The 16135-nt window shown below is 41.3% G+C and overlaps 1 protein-coding gene across 32 annotated transcripts in view; it reads left to right on the forward strand.

Annotated features, from left to right (window-relative positions):
- Positions 1–16135, forward strand: part of EPB41L3 (erythrocyte membrane protein band 4.1 like 3) — a 143244-nt gene that overhangs the window by 60914 nt on the left and 66195 nt on the right. The gene's annotated exons all lie outside the window — the stretch shown is intronic.

Raw genomic sequence — 16135 nt, forward strand, 5'->3', positions numbered from 1 at the left:
CTGCTTGAAAAATAACTGTGTGATCTTCATATCAAAAATTGGTAGCTTTTGAGTGCTTGCCAATTTCGGTTACAACTGGAGCTGGTTGGCGGTGAAGTGGCTGGTTATCCCACTGGTGGTATTTTCTGTCCTCGCTCATGTGAGCGTGGGCGGAGGAGGCTGCACCCAGAGGCTGTGGCACGCAGGGGCTGCGGGCTCCCTCTTTAGCCCAACTGCTTCCCACTCACTGGGGAAGGACAACGGTATTTACACCTCTCTTTCTTGGAGGGCTTATGGTCCTTGGGAAGCTCTCTGGCAATGGAAAGAAGGCGCTTCATGTGGTATTTAGCATGCTGGACAAGAATTCACAGCAGGCATTTCCTCTCCTCTGAAGTGTGAGCAGAGGGAGAGAAAAAGAAAAAACCCTAATAAAATACAGCTCGCTTTAGGGATGGTGAAACTGCATACTTGAACCTGTTTTACTTAAGGTTATGTCAGCGTAGGTCAAGCAATGCACTGAACTGCAGATGAAATAATAAGAAATAGAAAGAACCCTCATCTTCCTGAAGGCAGCACGCTTTTACGAGACTGTGAAAGATTACAAATGGTGAGAAGCAGGGAAGAACCTCGAGTACATGTGTTTTGGGAGTTGTGCCCTTTATTGTATGCTTCCATGTAAGTGTGCATGTGTGAGCAAGAGAAGAAATCCTTAACTTGCTCAGTCTGCAGGCTGCTGGGGCTTTTTGGGTTGTTTTGGTTTAGGTTTTTTCCCCAGTCGATTCTTTTCCCCCCCAGCTTGGAAAACCCGTTAACTACAGCTGTAATTCTGAGGCTTAGATGCAGTTCTGGGCACAAAGAACCCTGCCATGTTTCTGGTCTTAGTTAGTACTAATGGCTTAGACAAAAAAAAAAAGTTTCAGAACCCCACCCTGAAATATTGCAAGCTGCTTTTCTTCTTAAGAACTCTTAAATATCCAAGTCCACACTTGCATCTACTTAAGCCAGCTTGAACTAGCTTCTCTGCAAGTTTTCAGTCATCTGAATGCCAGCCATTGTGTAGCAACTGCTTTGAATGAAATGGTATCTTATATCGGCCTGTCAGCCATTTCCGTGGCATCGTGTCCCCGTGGCACGTTTACTGTCGATACCAGGGATAGGAAGAGTAGATGGTTCTCCTTAGTGGTGTAATGTAGGCCGAGTTTTGTTCCCTCCTAAGAAACCAATATCAAAACTGCTCTTAAAATACAGGTTAAAAGAATCAGCCTCAATCAGTCTGATTTTCCATTTTTCATTGGTGAGGCATAGCATGTAGTTCATTTCATGAGTGTATTAAGATGCCCAGATTAACCTGAAATTGCAGTCTTTCCTCACCATTTAACTTTTGTTTCAGTAAGGGTTGAGGCAAACGTTTGCCAGCATACCAAAAGGGACCTGACACTTTTGTTGCAAATAACTTTTCCCCAAAATCACTGCTTGTGTTGAAGCAGTTTGGGTTCTGGCTTGCAGCCATGGGTTCACCTAAGCATATTACAAGAAGTGACAGGTAGACAGAAGTAATACATATTTTAATGTGCTTGACTCGGCTAGAGACCATAAAATGGGGTAGACTAGGCTTTCCTTTCCTGGCAGATGTGAGCTTGCTCCCAATTTATTAATAAGTTACGACACTGCCAGCAGTGCCACTCAGGTCACCTGAATGGTCCTGAGGCTCTTGAAAGTGGACGAATATGTCAAGTTCTTGCATTTTTTTGGAACATGTTCTCAGTTCCTGTGAAACCGCTACAGAAAACGTGCTGAGGGGTCAGCCCAGCCAAATTGCTAATGCCCCTAACACCAGCTGGGGTCTGAGGTGACTGTTTCTGGAGTGGGTATTTCAGCAGTGGATGGAAGCTGTAAGTGAAACTAAAAATGTTTCCAATTGGTACTCCCTATTATTTTAATAAATAAGAGAGTATCATGGCTTGAATGTACTTGGGATGCAGGGAGCCACAGTTGTTGTAATATAAATCATGTGCACTCTGTCACTGAAACTAGATCTCGTATGTTAATAAATACTTTACTTGCTTGAATGATACTCAGCACAAGAGAAGGAACTTTTTCAATATAAAATGAAAAAAAAATCAAATAATATTTACTTAGTAAATGGGTTTTTTTCCCCTTTTTATTGAATATAATGTAGTTAAGATAGTTTTCTTCCACATCGGAGATCTTTACTTTGGAGAAAAGAGTGTGGGATTATGAATGGTTCAAAGGTTAAAACTAAGTTGATAAGTGTCATAATATGGTGAAAATATTGAACTCTTTACTACCAGGAGGTATAAAGGGGAGTATTGTTTTCAGACATAAAGCCATCCTTGCAATCTATTCAGCACCAGTAAGTACAGTTGATCTTCAGCTGAAAGTAGGGTTTGGATGCTGTTGCTCAGGAAGAAGGTGGACTGATGGGAAAGAGAACAGAAGAGAGAGAAAAGAGCCTGAGAGGGGACTAAAAATAGGACTTGACAGAAGAGGCAGAGGAGAGAGTGGTCTGAGGGGTGAACGGCAGTCATCTACAAGCTACAGAGCCATGTTACGCATCTGCTGTCGTCAGGGTGAGGAGGAGTGTGCCTACATTTCAAGTAGGAAGAATTAGGTTAGACATTTGGGAAAATTTTCCTAAACAGTGAGGCTAGGGAATCAACGGAATAAATGGCCTGTGGAGAACATGGAAACTTAAGCATTGTGCGATTTTAGTAGCAGGTGACATAAGTATATACTAGGTAGAGTTTAGACAAGGAGGGCTGGGAAGGGTACCATGAAGCACTGATGTGAGTATGCAAGACACTTTGGAAACCATGAGCCCCCTAATTAAGATCCGGCACATATCCAACGTGTTTGTTTTGTTGGTGGTGCTTTTGGCATACTTGCATGGCTGTATCTCTCAAAAAAAAGTTTGGTGGCTGCTGCTGTAGGGATAATTAATGCTGTTCTGGAGCTGGAGGAAGGATTAGTTGGTTTCTTGCTTCTTTGCAAACCTTTTAAAAAATGATTTCTTAAGGGTAAGGTTTCTGTGGCCCCAGCTGTGGTGAAATGCATGCATAAAGCGACGGCAATGGAGAGTAGAGTGGGTTGGACCCCAGCTGCAGGGTACTGCTTCCCCAGGGCATTCATGACATCCAGGGAGGGGGTGGATTACTTCATTCATTTTTTAGTTCAGATGTAATGGCCATGTGAATATTGGCATGGAGATTTCTGTCCCCGCAGAAAACAGACTGCAGAGTGAACAGAAGAGAGGAAATGCAACTCTGTCATTTATCTAGCATCAGCCATAGCTACTAGAAGAAGTTTTGGGGTGTGGAACCACAACTTATGATGAAGTAGGGAGTAATTTTCTGCATATTTATTAGCTCCTGAGAAGGCTGAATTGTGCACTAAGATACCGAAATTGTTTGGTAAGTTAAACTTTGAAATTATAAATGCCTTCTTGGACAAATCTTTCTGGTAAGGAGTGAGACAGTTACCTTTTTTCCCCCCACACTACCATATAGCATAGAATATAAATAAGTTGAATTTTACATGCTGTGATCCGAAGGATACTGAAAGAAAAGGAGTGGCATAAAATAATCAGTAGATGAAACGCACAGTGGTCCTTTGTCACATGTACAATGTCAGGAGGAAGAATGGGAGAAGCCGCTGTTTATGGACCTGTTCCACTTATTTGGGCACTTTCCTGGTTAGCACATGAGACTAGTTTGAAACTCGATGCACTGAACAGGGTCTGGTATCGAAGCATTTAACTTTATTTCTTAATTGTAGGATACTCCCCTAAATTAAGGTAGAACATTTGGATTATTTAGGAGCTACCAAATTAGTGGTTTGTAGCCTTAAAAACACACCATCAAACATCTGCCAGAGCTATATATAAGAAAAAGTACACGGGGAAGGAAATAATTTAAGTTGTAAATTCATTCATTCATTCCCGAGTTAGCAGCATCTAGCTTATTACTGTCACTTCTGCTTTCAAATTATCAACTCGATACAGAATAGATTTTTATTTTTTTAAAATGCTCAACTCCTGTTGAGTAACCTAGAATGATTTACGTGACTTACTTTCTTTTTTGAATCGCCAATGATTTAAAAGCTGCAAAGAGCTTTTCTTATTTTTTCTGCTGCAAGGGTGTGTCCATTCCCTCTCACTCTCATTTTTGTGATTAAGCTGTATCACTCCCACTTTCTACTTTTTTTAGCCTCCTCCCTTCTTCCCCCATTTTTTTCTGACCACTATCTTGCAGGGGCACTTTAAGCGACCTGGCTGTCCCCATTGCCCCAACCCCTTCTGCCCTCTCTGAGCTGCTGTCACTTCTATGTGTCTTAAGTCAAAGATAGTCATACATGTTGAGGAGGAGTTGCCAAACACAGTGACATCCATCTGCAGAGACAGCATAATCCAATATAATACTGGGTCAGAAGTATATAATATAATTACTATATAGCTGTATGTATAGCATTTCAGGATTTGATAGGTGAAAACAGTTAAACCCTCATTAAAGTTAGCTCTTTTCTTTGTCAGGGTGTATTGTGTGCTGGTCTTCAAATCCTCATAGTTTGAGTAGTTGCACAGATGGTGAAAGGTTTTGGCTTCATTGGGATGTTACATGAAGGTACGGAAAGCTTGCTCTTCATTCCTTGTAGGGTTCACCATGCAAAGGACCCTCCAGACTTAATTACTGTGCATTGGGACAACATGTGCACAAGCTTCCTGTGCTTTGAAAACACACAGCAAAAAATGGTCCTAAAACATGTAACCAAAGTGTAACTGAAGCTGGGAGAGAGTCCTGCTTACTCGGTGATTTTAAGTGAAATCGCTCTACTCTTGCAGACGCTGTAAGTGTTCTTGTTGTCCATGCGTTTCCACTACAACCAGTTTGTTCCTAGAAGTCCCTGCTCCCACACCGTCTGTAGGTCTTGGTTTGCATCCAGCACATTATTTAACAGCTGGTGGCTTTGAGGCGTCAGGGCCGACTGCTAGTGTGTGCACTTGAGTTTTGGAGGGGATGTGTTGAACTGCATTTTCAGCGCTGGCAGTTTCTCCCGGTTGATGGTCTGGCACGCTGTTGTCTGCGTAGGGCCGGGAGGATGGTTTTGGAGTGACAGTATAACCCGGAGCAGGGGTGTCTTGGGCTAGCTGCTGGTGCCAAATGAACGGTATTTTTGTAATCTGTAGCAGGTAATTAAAGCGCTGGGGAGTGTGGGGATCCCAGAAGAGGTTAAGTATAAAAAGCTGGCTGTCTGATGCCACGGCTTTGGTTGTTTAGACTCGCAAGATTTTAATTTGTTTGAGGAGCCGATGGTTTCCTCATGCGGTGCTCTAAACTGGAAAGTCTATTACTTGATATTGCAGGGTGTGTTTTACATTCAAAACTGACGTGAATGCCCAGGAGATTAAAATCGAAATACCAAGTGAATAATCCATTTCAGAAAAACAAAAGCTATTAGAACTAAACACGCTGTGATGCCTCATCATGTAGCCTTACTGCATCAGACCTATTTAATGCCTTCAAAAGTTGAAAAACAGGATGTGAAATTAGTCTGATATTTGGGGGGGGGGAGAGGAAGATGAAGTAGGAGCACTTTTAGCCCCAGGCCTCAGCACGGTCACTGTCCTCACACAGAGCCGCCTTTACTTAACTAGGACCCAGTATTGATTCAGGAGTGGTTCCTCTGGTTTTTTTGCTGCCTGTGACTTCTTCCTTCCTTTCGTGTCTGCCTGAGTTTGAAGTTTTCCCAATTATTTTAATCCAGTGTTCAAGAAAACCTGCAGCTCCCCGGTGATGGAGAGCGGGCACAGGTCTGGCATGCCGTGGTGGGAAGCCATTGCTCAAATGCCCTGTCTTGTATGACCAGTGTCGGATGGCTGCCTTCCAAGAACTGATGGATGACCCCCTTAGAAAATTTTTTTAAAAGGCTCAGTTCTGGGCAGGTTTATGGAAAACACTGTGGCCTGCTGAAGCTGAGCATGCTTCAGGGCAGCAGTATGTGTGGGCCCATGCCAGAGCTGGGAGCTGAGAGCAGAGTTCTCAGCCATAGTGCTAATGTATGTCTTGCTGGGACAGAGCAGCAGTGGAGGATGGAAACAGCAGTGGTTGGCTGGAAGAGGCATTAGCCATCTGACTGCAAAACGTCAGTCCCCCTTCTCTGCCCCAAATGCTTCCCTTTTTCCCTCTCTGAACCACACTGGATTGGAGAAAAGGCTACAAAAATGTAAAAAAGAATTGCCCCAAAACCGTAAAAATGGGGGGGAAGTATCTGTTCACAGTAAAAGTGAAAAAAAAAATTGTAATATTACATTTCTTTTGCAAGTAATAGGCTGGGGTGGGTTTATTTCATCAGTGAGCAGTCCTTTGTGACTTTGTCAAGTACCACTGAGTAAAATAAAGCAAAGCCCAACTGGTTTATGTGCTAATTTGTAGTTTGTAAGATGTCCAGGAAATCAGAAAAGCCATGTTGATATTCATAGTTTATCTTTTTCTGTTTTACTTTGTAGGCTTTTATATCACCTGAGCTGGAAAGATAAATGTCTGGTGGGAGGGAGCAGGAAGCCCTTGGAGGAGATGGGCTTGATGCTATGATCTATACCTTGCCTGTCTGATTCCCTTGTTTCTGTGAGGTTAGGCAGGTCACCAGCTTGGGAGCACTGGAGCACAGTCTGTTTAGGTAGTGTATGAAACAGAAAATATTGTTCACAGGTGTTACAGTATTTTGGCCTGAGGGTAGTGTGATAATGTAGCACACCTGCCATGTGTCAGCAACTCATGCAACTTTTTTTAAATTTTGAATTGATTCTATTTTCTGCTCAATAGAAGAGAATATGAACTTTAACGATCTGATGCCTGAAGCACACTCAGTCTCTGTAGCATTAAATACAACTTTTAAATAGTGCATGATGCACAGGGGGCCCCAGGTGAACATTTGGCTCCAGAGCGATTCAGAAAGGTCAAAACATCATGTAAATGTAACCCAAGTAATCAAAGTCATTTGTCTGCAGAAAATCAGGATGTGCCATTGAGGGCTCTTTCTTGCCTTTTTAGTTGCTGAATGAAGTATTTATCAATCAGTTGTAATCACAGCACTACAAGTAGTTTTGCTGTGTTTTCTTTTGCCTAGATTTTTTTCTTTAACTGAAATGAGGAAAGGGTGAAGTTGGGGGTGTTTCTATGCAATTCTTTCATGACAGCATCTGTGGGATGCTGCTGTTGTCCCCATTACTGGTTCCTTCCTTTCCTTCTCCTCCTCCTCCTCCTCTGTAATTCTCCTCTGCCTCCCCCCTGTAATTCCCTGTTTATCAGCATACTTATTTATTGAGTTATTTGTGTATTATGCTCCCCCTTACCTTCCTGCAATCACAGTTTGTGCAGGGTAAAGCTTTTCAGTGAATGGATGCTTTGCGGAAGTCTGTTAAAAGCAGCAGTTTCTTGTGTTTCTTGCAAGTCCTCCTTTTACCTTTTCAGACAGGTTTTTTTTGTGGTGTTGGTGGTGAGTTTGGTGTTGGTGGTGGGTTTTGGTTTGGTTTTTTTTTTGATGTTGTTTTTTAATGAATGAAATAGCCATCAGGCTTGGGTTTAATTGCTGTGCACTTCTATAGTTAATACCCAGCACTCCCAGGAAGGTGTGTGTTTGCCAGCTTGTGTGTGTGGTCTCTTCCAAGTGGGAGCTGTCGGCAGGAGCCGCAGCGTGAGCGGTGGGCAGTGGCCACGATCCTGCTTTTGGAGCTCGTGGATGAATCCTGGCATTGGGGGATGAGAGGGGCAGAGCCAGTCCCCCTCTGCGTGCAGGGAAGGGTGCAGCAGGAACTGCACCCTGTGCCTGGAGACCTGTACAGAGAGTTTGGTGGGAGAATGCAGTTCCCTTCTTCCTCCAGTAAATCCATTGTCTGCCTATGGGGAAAACTGCTTGGATCAGCAGTGCAGGCAAAACCCAGCCAAAACAGGTTATGGTGGCCTGATTTTTCTTGTCCTGTTCAGAAATTAGGGTAGCCTTGGGGTGCTCTAGGTGATATGACCTCTAAAAGGTGATCTGGCATCTTCAGGGAGCCTGGTCAGTCATACTCTTCATAAACCTTGTGTGCAGGAGGGGCAACAGAAGTTGCAGTGATTCTGGGTTTTATTGCTGTGGGAAGCCACCCATCAAGAGAGCAAAACAGACCCGGGTAATTTCACTGAATCATAGAAATGAAAGGTAAACAGGAAGTAAAAATGTTATCCTGTGCATCCAGATGCTCTGAAGCAGAAGCAAATATATGCATTTTATGAATTCAGAGTTGCCAACCCAAGTGGAAGGAGTGGCATCATCAAACTCAAAAATACAATTGTTTATGCTTTATAAAGTTGCAAACAGAGTATTTTGCTACTGCTGTTTATCTGTGCAGAAGTCTCCAGTTACGACTCCACACAGCTATAGATAACCTCTTCTTGACTGTCGTTATAGTTGATATACTGTCTACTCTAAATCCCACTTGATGCCAATCAAGTTCTCCACTGTTAGCAAATGCTTGATTACTTTCTGTCTCCAAGAAGCTTGTATGTATTGCGAGGCTCTTATCAGCTCCACTTTCTCTGTTCCCTTTCCCAGGGTTAAAAAAGTCACCTCCTTAAACCTTTTTCCACTGGTCATGTTTTCTAAACCTATTCTTGTTCTTCCTACTCTCTTCTTGACGCCTCTTAATGCATATTTTTCAAAAAATATGAATCCCATACTGAAATACAATATGCTGTATACTTATCCCTGGTGCTGCAGAAGGCAGAACAGCTCCAGCATCATGTCTCAGACTGGAATTTGTCTTGCTTAACGCATGACTTCAGACCCTCATGCTCCTTCATTCCTGCTGCCTAACCCATAACTTCCCCATCACTTTTCACTTCTGAGGTCCCCACATTTGTTGCTGTTACAGGAACGTAGTCAGATTCAGTGTGTATATAGTTTTCTGTCAAACTGCTTTTCTCTTCTTTAAGTCTGGTGAGGATGCCAGCAGTGTGCCCCAGTCTCCCAGGTGTGATGCTGAGCACGGTCAGACACTCTCCCTTCCTTCACTGATGCTCAAAGGGCTGTGATTCCTCAAATCGATAAATTCTCACAGCTTGTCATCGTGCTACTGATAACTGTTCGTAGGCTAGGGTTTGGGTTTTTTAATCACTTGTACACCTTCCCCCCCCCCCCCCTTTAATCATTTAAACTATTTCTGTGGTTCACTCATGAAAAAGTCATGTGAGGCTGTTTTAAAAGCCTTTCTAAAGATAGGCTCTGTTGTCTATACCACTTTCTTTTTATCAGCTGGGACAGATGTCCTGTCAGAGAGAGTGAGAGAGACATTACACTAGTTTGACATGACTTTTTGATACATTCATGTTGACTGTTTGGGTTTTTTTGTTTGTGTGTTTGGTTTTTTTTTCCCTAATCTCATTATTTTTACAGGATTAGAATTCCTTCAGCAGTGTGCTCCAGTAACTTCTCTGGTATTAAAAGTACACTGTAATTTCTGGCTTTTCCATCCCCACTTTCCTTTGTAAGATTGGGTCCTGTGTTGGGTCTTTTAATTTCTTTTAGACCTCACCTGGCTTCGCTGGCACGTGCAAGGCGGTGGTTAATGGTTTAGAGATGATTGCTGGTAGTTCCCCAAGCACTGTGGGGACATTTCCAGTGGTTCCTGCTGACTTGAAACCGCCTGGCTTACTGATATGTTTGCTCTGTTCTTCCCTTACTCCATGCACCCTGCGCTTGCACATCCTGCGCGTCAGGTGAAAGATGCCCTGAGTATCTGGAACCAGCTAGCTGCTGTGAAATGAGGCACTGAATAATTCAGCCTTTCCTCTGTTCAGTAACAGGCCAGGTTTTCCTTCTAATGTATTTATAGACTCTCTTCCTATCGTTTGCCACATCTCTTGCTGCTTGTAAGTCACTTTGCATCCTAGTCTTCATTTCTGCTTTTATGTTGATGTTGGTCTTTTATGTTCATCCCGGAGTCATGTGTCCCTGGTTCTGCTTTGGTGTACAATCCCACCCTTGCTAGGCGGAGGATAATCTCTCCAGAAACACTTGGCTGCGTTTTCTTTCAGTGGTGGTGCATGAGAGGTGCAGGCGTGCCTGGGGGGGGGAGTTTTGGGTCCTAATTCAAGTCTGCCATTGCCTTTTTGTCCCCTCTGAAGGGTGTGTCTCTTGGTTTTAAGGTGTCTCCTCCGGATTACATGACTCCTTCCTCAGATGTTGCCTCTGTTTTTCCTCCTTTTATCTTAATCAAGAAACTTTAAAGAAATTTGTATCATACACCTTCCTAGAAGGCCAGACAAGCATTTTAACTCATGCTATGTGTTGCAACACCTCCAACCAGCCTTTTTTTTATTATTGCTTATGAACACCTCCCTGAAGTCTCTCTCCTGCACCCATGCCTGGGCCCATGGCTTGTGCCACCAGACCTGTTAAGGCTGCTAACCCAGAGCATGCTGTGCCGGCACAACTGTAGCCCATCCTGATCCTTAGCACCTTTCTCCATTGGTTTTCCTCTTGTCTCTCTTGTTACTATTGTTTTTTACTCTCTTTTTGTGTTTTTTTCCATGTGCTGACTCGAAGGTGTTTTTGTTTGTTACATGTATATGTTTAAGGTGCAATGTGAAACTCGCAGTACAGCCAGTGTGTTTGTGAGTTACAGTACAAAGGCTGCACTTGCTGGGCTGGCACCTCACAGCCGTGTTAGACAGACGGGGTGCCCACCGATGCCTGAAGGAGGGATGCTGCTTCCCCCTCCCTGTGATGGGGAGGTTCAGCCCTCCCAGCTGAGCCTCCCGGCCCCCCAAAACTACATTGGTGCTGGCACGAGAGAGGTGACAGCAGCGTGCAGTTGGGAGGGGGCATCCAGTTGCCCTTTTGGGGGTTGTTTCCCACCCGTGTCCATTCAGGCCACATTGCTGCAGTCACTTTGGCTTGTCGGTGTTCAGCGGGGAAGCTGTAACACCAGGGAGATGCCTCCTCTCTAATGCCTCTGGCTCCTGCCGGCACCGGAGGGTGGCGATGGGTAAAGAAAGAGGTGGTCTTAACTGCTGGCGAAGTGCCTCTCCCGGGGACCCTGCGCCAGGCTTTTGTGGCTTAGGTGCCTCCTGCGCGTGAGGGCAGAACTCACCCAAGCTAAAGGGGATCAACAAAAAATGGTTGTTTTCCTAATAAGGAACCCAACTGGAATGAAGTAAGCTGAGACTTGAAACAGTTTGATGAAAACAGTTTATATTTCAAGCTTAGAAGTCGGCATTCTGGCGTGTTTTCTTTTCTTGAAACATACTTTGACATTTCTGTTACTGCTCATAGCGGCAATATTGTTCTCCATATGCTCTTCTCATCAGCATCTCATCATTATTGGATAAATATGTCTCTCATTAGGCGGAACATTATTTTTGAAGTATGGAATCATTATTTTGTTACATAACTTCCAAATGTGGACCTTTGCAATGATTTGTGACAATCTTAAGAAATTATTGTAATTAAAGGAGAACTCTCCACAAAGAGAATTAATTAGATCAAAGAAGCAGTTAAATGTAAACCATTAATCTCTGTGTTACAGGAAATAGTGGCTATGTATAGTTCATTTAATTACTTGGTTCAATTTTGTTTTGTCATTACATCACAATTTATTCGGACTTAATTTGCAATTTCTTCTGTAATGTGACTTCCATTTACTTAATATAGCAGGTATTTTTACTAGCATGTATTTATATATAAATAAAGGTTTATCGATGACTGCTGTGTTAATTAAACTGTGGACTCTGCTGTCAATTAGCTGTGAATTTTGTTGCTCAGAAGATGCAACCCAGAAGGTCTGTGCTCTGAGAATGGGAGGCAAGGAGTCAAATAACTTGTTGAATATATGAATATTTACAGTCGATTGTGACTGTCACTTGCTGGAGGGGACCAGGTGACATAGCCTGGGCTTTGCCTGCTCAGACAATTATTAATAGAGGACAACATGATTTTGGTTCTCATATGGAGAAAAAGAAATTACGTGCTTTAAGTCCATAGCAGGTAATTGGCAATAGAAATGGTAATCTCCCAAGCTGCGATATGCCAGTAGCTGTAGGTAACAAGGACTAGGTCTGTTGGAAGGTTTTAGAATGTGGACTCTTTGTGCAAGTGGTTTGCAGGTTTTGCAATCCATATGTAATGACTTTGCTTTGTATGGTGTAAGTGTATGGAAAGATTTATTTTCTGTGATTTGATCTAATAATTATTTTAAAACATCATGTAGTTTTTTTGAAGTTGTGTTTTAATACCTTGATAGTATATTAATTTTTATCTTCCCTTAATTGTTCTTCTCAGCGCTCTCAAACACATTTTAAACCTTTACAATGCTGAAAGTACATACATTTTTAACTTGATTTTTAAGTAGTGGATTAAAATAAGCTAGTTCTTGGTTGGGTTTTTTTTTCCCTTTAATCAGAAGACTCAATTTTTGTTCTGATGGAATTCTGTAGCCAAATTTACTTTAGCCTTAGAATATCCAGTATTAGCAGCATCTGTGTTAAGTTTGGACTCAGCTAATCTTTTGGAATCTTTGAATATTGGGTTGTAAGCCAAAACTTAGCTATCCAAGAGCACATCTGGATTGCATAGTATTACCTCATTTGTATAAGGTAGTGCTCTTAGTTTCTTTTCATTAGTTTGTTTTTTGTTTGCTGGAAAGGGGAATTTGATATGGGGGTTGTGCTGGCAACAGAAAAAGTTTAAGGAACTTCAGTGATTTCTTTCTTCCTGTACTGAAATTCACATTAGAAGTCATGATTTTGGTACATAGCCAGGTATAGTAAATAAACTAATAAAATAAGAATGAGAAATTCTCAGCCAATTACATGTGTTTGACAAATGTGTAGACACTACTAACTATTCTGTCAGGTTTGCTGCGTACAAACAAAGGTAGAGTAATATTTATGTTGTTAAATTTCTTAAGACTTACTTCTTCCAATAAGTGAAACTAACCTCTTTCTATGAGGATTGTTGTGCCATTTATAAAAAATGAAATGCTTTCAAAGTTCATTTGGATATGTAGCTGTTTGCTGAGGAAGGCAGAACAACCTGGTGGTTTGCAGTGAGAGAAATGTTGTTTTCTGTCTTGTGATTTAGGTATTTTCAACCTGTACTAGATGTAATGAGGTAAATCTTTAACAGTACAATCATCTGAGAAGTTTATAAGAAATTGGATTCAAAAAGTGTTTGCTTTGCTTCTATTTACATCTGCAAGATAACAGCGTGAAATCAATAGTATTTTGTTCTCAGTATTTGTTATTAAACGTATTAGTATGTGTAGGGAAATAAAGAAGACATTTGGAAATGGGTAACCTTGGGTTAATTAAATGCATCTGCTGTCTGACTAATGACAGGAATATTGTATCCAGGGAATCACTTATGCTAAAAGATTTGATAACGCACAAAAAGTTTTCTAACAAAGCACTCTTAGAACAAGCGAGGAGTCGTGTAACTGGAGAGAAAAACAGTCCCAGAGAGTAACTCACAGTATTGTAAGGCTCTGCTTGATGTGAGAATGTCCCAGGAGAAGCTAAGAACTATGTTTATTGTTCCTTGACATGCAAAATTATAACTGGCAAGAAAAGTAAAACTTGTTTTCATCTCATGCTACATGAAGTTGTGTTTATGGGGCTAATTTAAACGCCTGTGTTTCTATGCTCACGAACAGCCAGGATATGAATGTTCATTAGGAAAGAAGCTATATAGGGTGCAAAAATGAGCTTCCAGAGACGCAGTCATGGCAGCTGAAGGAAGACAGACTTTTGATTCATATCGACTGGCAGTCTGATCTTACATAGATCAATGCCTCAAGATACTTGGGGTGACTGTTTCCAAACAGCATGTATGATAGTTTCTTTCCATTTTACACTGCTCTAACTCATATCAAGAGGGGCAAAAAAGACTTTGTACTACAGCTTACGTACATTACACTTCGTATTGGTCATCTCTGCTGTTTGGTGTTCTTTGATCAATGATTTTTGTAGCTGTAAGTTTTTTCTACATCCTAATTCATAGTTTCTGGAAAAGAAAATCAAATACATAGTTTAATTTTATTGAGTTAATTATTTGATTAATTTGCATTTCATATCTTCATACACTTGTGCAAAACATGGTTTGAAAGTGGGGGGAAAACTTGTGAAGTTTGTGGAGGCCTGGGTGCTTTTAAAGCAAGGCAACCATAATAGCATCAGATGAAAAACAGTTTATTCCATGTTGATCTGACAGATGGGCAAAACAAAACTCTGAGAGATTAACATTGTTCTGCAATTTAATTTTTAAAGTGTACAAAAAAGAGTTAATAGAATTGAAAATGGCATATGGGTTGGTTTGATCTATATCAGAGGAACTTGTTTAGGCTTCCTTTGTAGTGAGTCGGACGACGTCCTGCTAGTATGTGATTTATCTCAGCTTAAAGCAGGCATCTATAATCGGTCAGATGAATCGCTATCTGAAACATCTGGTTTTCTCCTCCACGTTTAAAGTGACCATCTCAGATGTGGACATCTGAAGTTTGATAAGATGAATGCCTTTCCGACTGTCACATTTTAAAAGACATGAGTTAATTAGTGCTTTTTGTAGATGCTAAAGACAATTTCTTAAACAATGCATTTTAAAAGGTATTTTTGATATAACTGTGACAGTTTGAGTGTCGAAATTTATGATGTTTTCCTAAACAAGCATGTCACACGTTAGTACTTTGAAAACATGGCCTGAAGCATAAATATGCCATATAGACTTTCTAGTTCTGCTTCTCTCTTGTGCTTGTGCTGTTTTGGCGTGCAGGAGGTGGGAATGTGCGCCCCCAGCCTCACACACAGTGCAAAAACTGAGCACAGGCTGAATGCTGTGCACTTGCTTGCTGTACGGAGACGTGTATTCACTGGAGAACTTAGCCTTAAAAGTGCAGAATACATAAATGAGTTTGAAAATAGTAATTGGCCTCATTTAAAACATTTTCTGTCAAGCAATGTAGCTTATTAAACATTTCAGTAAAAAAAAAAAAAGCCCTGTACTTTCTTTGTGATCATTAATAAACCTGCTTCTACTAGTAAACATTGTAGTGTATGTTGAGTTGATAGTGACTTCCTAGCAGATGAATTAGCAGATGTATACTCTGTGGAACTGCTCGTAATTTCATAGTAGCTATGGTTACCAGGTTAAAGAAATCATGGCCTGATGATGAACAGAAATAGATTGCAGCAGACTGGTTTGAGTTGCTTAAAAGCAAAATGCTCAAGAATAAGATCACAAAGACTAAGAATCTATGAGTAACAAACATGAGAGCACACTCTGCTGAACTGGCACAGAGTCTGCTTTTCAAATCCTTGTTTTGATACAAAATCACAGTATTTTTTTAAAGCTGGGTTTTACTTGTATGTAGTTTGAGAATTGGGTGCCAACCACATACTTGTAACAAAATTATTTAATCAAAATAGTTAAGATTTTGAATGACTATTGCTAATATTTTCATTTTGATTTAGTACTGGACAAAGTTAAGTTAAAACATAGACTTTTCACATTCAAGGAAAGTCATATTCACTTTTTTTTAAATCTAACACTTAGAATGACTTAATGGAAGTATTTATATTTTCTTTTGGATGCTCTAGCACTTAGAAAGAAATAGCAGAAGTGTGGGTTGAATTCAAGCAGGAAGGACAGAACTGAGCTTAAGGGCAGTTGTACATTTCCACTGATACTGGTGGGCCCAGTTCAGATGTTTCTAGTGTATATGTTGCCTGGCAGCATCAAAAGTACTTGAGTCCATTTGCAGAAGGGAGTGCAGGTGTTGAGGAGTTCAAGCCCCATGGATTTCAATGTAAAGAACAAAAGTTGTAATGTTTTCAAAAGTTTCCACATGGTTTAGAAACCCAAACTGCAGTGAATTGTGTTGGATATAGGGCCCTCAATCACACAAGCTTTTCTCAAAGTGTTGCTCTCCTTTTATGAATTATGAACTATGTAGAACTGTATGTCTGAATTTAACTTGAACATAAGTTCTATAATGTCTGTACATTATAATGTAGAATAAGATTTTATGGCAACATGCTCTTCCTTAGAGTACGGATGCATTTAGACCTGCTCTTTTGCACCAGGGAAGCTTTCCTAGGGACCCTTGTTG

Source organism: Haliaeetus albicilla, chromosome 3 (assembly GCF_947461875.1).
Source record: "Haliaeetus albicilla chromosome 3, bHalAlb1.1, whole genome shotgun sequence".
Classification (NCBI taxonomy): domain Eukaryota; kingdom Metazoa; phylum Chordata; class Aves; order Accipitriformes; family Accipitridae; genus Haliaeetus; species Haliaeetus albicilla.